Here is a 7,510-nt window from a genome sequence, read left to right as displayed (position 1 = left end):
GCCATGCCCTTCTCCAGGGGATCTTCCCAATCCAGGGATCAAACCCAGGTCTCTTGCATTGCAGGCAGATTATTTACCGTCTGAGATTAGTGGAGGCCCTAAACCCAGTGACTCTTGTCTATATAAAAGAGAAAGACACAGACACAGACACAAACACGCAGACACAGACACAGAGATGAAGAATGCCGTGTGGCAACAGACGGAGGTTGACGCGGTGGAGCGTCTAGAGCCCGAGGAATGCCAAGGTTGCTGGAACCACCAAAAGCCGGGACAAAGGCCTGGGACAGATCCTCCCTCAAAGTCTCCAGAAGCAACCAACCCTGCCCCTAATTTGATCTCAGACTTCTGGCCCCTGGAACTGTGAGATAGAAATTTCTGTTGATTTAAGCCCCTCATTTGTGGTACTGTGCTATGGAGCCCTATGAAACTAGTCTACACAGGATCCCCAGTTTCACCTGAAATCGTCCCCAGTGGTGACTTTTAATTGTAGGATTATCTAAAACACAGAGAAATGTCCTTGTAAGCTGCCCAAAGCAGAGAATGAACAGTCCACTCCGGAATGTAAATACTCAAGAAATGAGATTTTTCCTGTTTCCTGACCAACCACAAGTCTCTTTTCACAGAAGGTGAACTATTTATGGCATTTGCCGAATTCTAAGAACCCAGGACTCTTTTGCAAAGGAGGCAGTGTGATGTAATTCAAAGAGCTCGGAAATTGGGCTCAGACCACCAAGGCCTCAGTCTTGACTCTGTCATTTACCAGAAGTGTCGCTCTGAGCAGGTCACTTAATTTCTTTGAGCTGTACTCCCGATCCGTAAAAGGAGACAGTAAAAATTTATGCCTACCATATTTCAGGGAGTTATTGCTGGGATCTGATGAGATGGTTTATGGGAAATCATCATTTAACCTGTAAAGCATCAGGCAGATATTACCAATTACTAGTGGCTGCCCCTGGGGTGGGCAGGACAGAGAGAAAGGGCAAGAGGGACACTTCTCACTACATCCCTTTTTTGTTCCATGTATATAGCGAAACTAATGTTAAAACATATTTTAATGTGTAATGAAGGGGGAAAACGTAGATAGAACTGCATGCCCATTTTTATCGTCATCCAGCAATGGCATCTAGAGCGTGGGCGCCAATGGCCCTCAGACAGGTATCGATGGCTCAGCTCCCCTGAGCTTAGGTGCGGGAACTCCTGGAACATGACCCAGCTCACGCCTCCCAAACCATTTTTCCTTGCTTGTGTTAATCCAGAGTTTGTAAACTAGAACTGGATGTCCAGCCCTGCCATGGATTTCACATTTTCTGATTTATCTTTTTGAAATCCAGAGAGAACAGAGACTCCTCTTGTCAAGTGATTGGGGTAACATAGAATTGTGTGTAAAGACAAAGACATATTTGGGGAGACATTTTCCCAGAGCATTTTGAGGTCCCAAAGGCACAGCAAGAAATAACTGCTTTATACCCAGACTGAACTATAATTCTAAAAGATAACGTGTACCCCTGTGTTCATAGAAGCACTATTCACAATAGCCAAGACATGGGAACAACCTGAACGTCCATCGACAGATGAATGGGTAAAGAAGATGTGGTGTACACACACACACACACACACACACACACAATGCAGTATTACTCAGCCATCAAAAAGAATGAAATAATGCCATTTGCAGCAACACGGATGGACCTAGAAATTATCCCACCAAGGAAAGTAAGTCAGAAAAAGACAAACACCATATGATATCACTTATATGTGGAATCTAAAGCACAACACAAATGAATATATCTATGAAACAAGAACAGACTCACAGACATAGAGAACAGCCTTGTAGTTGCCAAGCGGGAAAGGGAGAAGGGGAAAGAACTGGGAGTTTGGGATTAGCAGGTGCAAATTATGGTATATAAGATGGATAAACAACAAGGTACTACTGTATTACACAGGGAACTATAGTTCAAAATCCTGTGATTAACCATCATGGAAAGGTATATGAAGAAGAATATGTGTATATACATGTATGACTGAGTCACTTTGCTGTACAGCAGAAATTAACACAACATTGTAAATTGACTATACAATCACTCTTTTTTAAGTGAGTTAATCAGAGTCCCCAAGGGATTGGAATGAGCAGCGGAGCCTTGCCTCCACTTAATGAAGCTCTCTGCCAGGTGATGAGCAGGTCCTCCAAGGTCCTGAGTGCTCATCTGGGTCTTGAGTCCCGGGGCTGTGCCTGATACTTGCACCAACCCCCTCGATGCCAAGACTCAACCCCTCCCGTTGTCACCACTGGCCTCCTCTAAAACTCTATCCCCTTGACACCATCAGCATCAGCTGTTCGTCAATATGACACTCCACTTGGGTCACCTTCTTGCCAATAAAGGCCTGCTCTTCGTCCTTCTTTGAGGGTGTACAGTTAGAGAAAAGTCTCTTGAACTCTCAGCGGGGTGTCTCCCTCAGCTCTGCCCAGCAACCCTCTCCTTCGTTTGGAGCACTGACATTTTAGTCCAGCACCGGTGCGGGGCCAGGACAGAGTTTCTCCAGAACCAGACACTTGGGCCTTGGTTTTGAGCTGGATTCTTCCCCATTTTGCAGTGCCCTGATATTATTCCCTATAATCTATCTTCCCCAAGCTCCGATGGTACGTAAGTGAACTCAGGTCGTCTGCAGGACTCGGGTTCTGTCCCAGGCTGCCCTGGGTCTTTGTCATGCAGGGCATGGGATTTGTCAAGCAGAAAAGGGGACTGGCATGTATGACTGGGGCCACGTGCCTCAGCTCTAACCAAGACACAGCCAGGCTTGCCCTCCACCTTCAAGAGTGTAACAAGGATGCCTGTGATTCCCTTATACACTGTAAGAGTTCAGAGCAACAACTCTGGAGTCAAAGACAAATCTGGGTTCAATGCCAGCTCCACAGCTGACAAGCCATGCAATCTTGAGCAAATTACTTGATTTCTTACAATCTCAGGTTCTACATTTGTAACATGAAGATCAAATAGAGCCAGGTTATAGGGATGTTAGGCTTCACTGGTGGTTCAGCTGGGAAAGGATCTGCCTGCAAGGCGGGAGATCTGGGTTCGATCCCTGGGATGGGAAGATCCCCTGGAGGAGGGCATGGCAACCCACTCCAGTATTCTTGCCTGGAAAATCTCTACGGACAGAGGAGCCTGGCAGACTGCAGTCCATGGGGTCGAAAAGAGTCGGACACGACTAAGCATATCACACAGCATGGCACAGCATAGGGATGTCAAAAGAATGAAATGAGGTCATGCGTATAAAGGGCTGTTGGCACCTAACATGTCATAAGCACTTAATAAACATTAGATGTTGTTATTGTTATTAATGAAATGATCTAGTTTCTAGTGATGGCTTCAGCTTGGTGAGCTTGGGCAAATCATTTCACCTCTATGAGCTTTTATTTTCTATAAAACAAGAGGAGGGGTCTTGAGCCTTCCTACTCCATGATTCTTTTATCCCTTTGACCTTGTGGGGTAATACCCCCTGCCACACGGACCAACTTTAGGATGACCAGATGAGGTGGCTGCCTGCAGGCAGAGATGAGAGAGGCTGCCCAAAGTCTATCAGGCTTCTTCAAACCAAAGCCTATCTATCTGTCTCCTGGCCTGGATCCCAGGGCAGCGGCTGGAAAGGAACTCAACACTCAGGAAAAGCTGCAGGGAGCTTGCCTGTAGGAGCAACCTGGTTGTTGCTGCTTAGTCGCTCAGTCGTGTCCAACTCTTTGCGACACCGTGGACTGTAGCCTGCCAGACTCCTCTGTCCGTGGAATTTTCCAGGCAAGGATACTTGTGTGGGTTGCCATTTCCTTCTCTGGGGGATCTTCCTGACCCAGGTGCTGAACCCGCACCTCTTGCATTAGCAGGTGGATTCTTTACCACCGAGCCCCGAGGGAAGCCCAAGGAGCGACCTGGTAGATATCCAATATTAATGGAAGGAAGGCCCAGCCCTAAAGTCTATCTGAAAAACAGATTCTGAGGTCTGAAGGAAGGGGCATTGTTGAGTAGAGTAAAGGTCTGCCCGACTGTGTCCTAGTAAGAAAGACTGTGAAGAGACTCCAGGCTGAAATGCAGTTTCTTGAACTCTCTAAAGAGACATTGTGTGTATTGGTTACAAATCTGGCTGAAGAGCTGGACTGCCTGGCACTTTCTTAATGACTTACGCGCATTTAGTCTTCACAACAATCTTGGCTCTCCCACTCATCAGCTGTGTGACCTTGGTCAAAGTACTTAACCTCTCTGGGCTTCACTTTCCTCGCTTGTGTAGCAGGGATAATAACAATAGTTCCTCCCAGTTGTTGTGAAAACTAAGTGTATATAAGTCCTTAGGAAAATGCCAGTCACATAAGCGCTATATATCCACTGACTGTGGATATTTTCACGTTATTGCTTTGGGTTTGGTACACTGAGGACACCTTTATATGGGGGAAGGCAGCTGGTCCCTCTAACGTTACAATAGAAACAGTCAGAAGCTTCCCCATGATGAGTGGTCTGGGTCGTAGGTGGAGCTCCTATAAAATGCCTTTTGGAGAGTTTCAGAAATGTGTGCAAGAGGCTTTTTGGATGGTACCATAACAGTGGCAGAAGATATCAGAAAAATATCGTGTTAGAGCTTACTGTAACCCTGATGCTGGGAAAGATTGAAGGCAGGAGGAAAAGGGGATGGTAGAGGATGAGATGGTTGGATGGCATCACCAACTCAATGGACACAAGTTTGAGTAAACTCCGGGAGTTGGCAATGGACAGAGAGGCCTGGCGTGCTACAGTCCATGGGGTCGCAGAGTCGGATGTGGCTGAGCAACTGAACTGAACTGACTGATAACCCGTCCATGCAGGGGCTGAGGAAATAGTTGACCTCATCATTATTAGGGATCAAATACCCTCTGCTTGGGCTTCCCCGGTGGCTCAGCTGGTAAAGGATTGGCCCGCAATGCAGGAGACCCCGGTTGGATTCCTGGGTGGGGAAGTTCCCCTGGAGAAGGAATAGGCTACCCACTCCAGAATTCTTGGCCTTCCTTGGTGGCTCAGACAGTAAAGAATCCACCTGCAATGGGGAGACCTGGGTTCCATCCTTGGATTGGGAAGATCCCTGGAGGAGGGCATGGCAACCCACTCCAGGGTCCTTGCCTGGAGAATCCCCGTGGACAGAGGAGCCTGGAGGGCTACAGTTCATGGGATCACAGAGAGTCGGACACGATTGAGCAGCTAAGCCCAGCAGAGCACAGCACTCTCAGCTTGGATACCCCTTGATGGGCTAAACAGTACATTTAGTCATCTGCCATTCAGCATACATGAGTTTCTCAGGTGAGCCAGTGTTTTAGGAGAACCCGAGAAAATAAGAACTGAAATTGGATGGGGCGGGCCAGTCCTAGCAGGCGTTCTGTGGGGCACAGCCTCTGAGTGGGGCTGGGGGGGCAGACAGGAAGCTCTGAGTGAGTTCAGGGCGTGCGTGGGGATTGCAGAGAGCAAGGAAGCAAGCCTCCAACAAAAGTGGCCTACTTGAGCTTCGCCCCCCGAGCCCCTAGGTCCGTGGTTGGCGGTGTCTCCGCAGGGCTGCCCTTCTTGTCCTCGTCTTGGCACACCAAGGTGGGCCTTCTGCGCGGGAACCATCTCAACCGCGTGGGACTCGGCTGCCCCCTAGCGGCCACGAGGCAGAAGCTCTTCTCATAATAGAAAACGCGATTTTATAATAGCGTTTGGATAGTGCATTCCAGTTACAAGGCACTATCACAAACATCAGAGTCCAGGCTTTCTGCTTGAGTACGCCCCCTACGTCCCATTGTCTTCAGCCATTTTTAAAATATAAGTTTATTTATTTTAATTGGAGGCTAATTACTTTACAATATTGTATTGGTTTTGCCATACATCGACAAGAATCCGCCACGGGTGTACACGTGTTTCCCATCCTGAACCCCCCTCCCACCTCCCTCCCCATACTATCCTTCTGGGTCATCCCAGTGCACCAGCCCCGAGCATCCTGTATCATGCATCACCTCCCATACTCCATCTTTCCGATTCCCTTGACTCATTTAGTTTCTCCTTCCGAGTGAAAAAGGCTCCTGGAGCCCAGAGAAGCGTGCAGAGTTCCGACTGCTCCAGGGCCTGGGGTCCTTGCTACAGCCAAAGGACTGGAGAGCGCAGCTGGAAAATGATGGCCTCTTCGCTCGGCTTGCCCTCCCCCTCCCCTCTTCTCACGGTAGTCCTGGCCCCCTAGATACACCTCAGGCCTAGAATTCTAGAATTGCTCGGAGTTGTCTTTGCTTCCAAGATTGAACCTCGGGAGTCTGCAGACTTTCAGGTCCTCTTTACCCTGGACTCCCCTACCCAAACCAGCACCCCGCCTGCCCTTTCTCTGCCGCTGCTGAAGGTAATCCCACTTTGCCATTTGAGGGGCTGACTGATTACCCTCATAGTGAAGGGGGCAGCAGATAATGAAACCTCCGACAAAGCTAGTTACATGGGAGCCCATATTTTGTGTTTTTTTTTTACACATCAGAGATTTTTTTTTTAATTTACTTTTGGTTGTGCTGGGTCTTTGTTGATGCAAGAGGGCTTTCTCTAGTTGCGGCATGCAGGGGCCATTCTCTAGTTGCAATGCAGGGGCATCTCATTGCGGTGCAACGAGAGATCGTTGCAGAGCACCAGCTCTAGGGTGCATGGGCTTCAGTAATTGTGGCACTCGGGCTCAGCTGCCCCTCGGCTCATGGGATCTTCCCAGACCAGGGACTAAACCCGTGTCCCTTGGATTACAAGGCGATTCTTTACCACTGAACCACCAGAGAAGCCCCCTCCCGTACTTTCAAAGGTCTCGCAGCCATGGCCCCCATCTTTGGTTCCTAACTCTGCTGAGACCATTGGAAACCCCAAGGGCGAAGTTAATCCTCTTCCCTTCTCAGGAGCTTGGCCAAGATGCCTTCAGACCCAACAATCTTCCCTCTTGTGTGAAGAATGTCCTAGAGGCCACTGCTCTGATGATCTTTCCACAGGAAAAGGTAATCTGAGAGTCATACTGAATATTCTAGATGTTTGATCTGGAGTGTATTTTGTTTGGGATGTGTTATTTTGAGAAACCACTTAGAGACGTCTTGTTTGGGGCAGCATAAGCCAGCCATTAAAATGGTTTCACCTGAACATGAGACTTTGTCTCCCCAGGCAAGGCAAAGCGGTTGAGCCAGTTGGGATGATGTCCCTCCTCCCAAAGTGGGACTTGGGAAGAATTAAGGCAATGGGAGGGGAGGATGCAACAGAGGGGACCTGGGCTAGGACCTCAGGGGACCAACTCCCAAGCACACGACGGGGTCACAACAGTGAGCACGGCCTTCCTGATCTGATGGTGCCCTGAGAGCCGGTCTGACCCTGTCAGCTTTGCCCCCAACGCCCTTCAGCAGCTTGGGACCCAAGACTGAGGAGGGTGCCGGACGCTGAGAACGGACATGGGAAGGAAGATGAGGCTGGGAGGCTGGTTCTACTGCCTTCTCTCTTAACGACCCCCAATATAT

Source organism: Ovis aries, chromosome 7, assembly GCF_016772045.2.
Source record: "Ovis aries strain OAR_USU_Benz2616 breed Rambouillet chromosome 7, ARS-UI_Ramb_v3.0, whole genome shotgun sequence".
In the NCBI taxonomy this organism is placed as follows: Eukaryota; Metazoa; Chordata; class Mammalia; order Artiodactyla; family Bovidae; genus Ovis; species Ovis aries.
The sequence above is the reverse complement of the archived record's forward strand: the minus strand, read 5'-3'. Positions refer to the sequence as shown.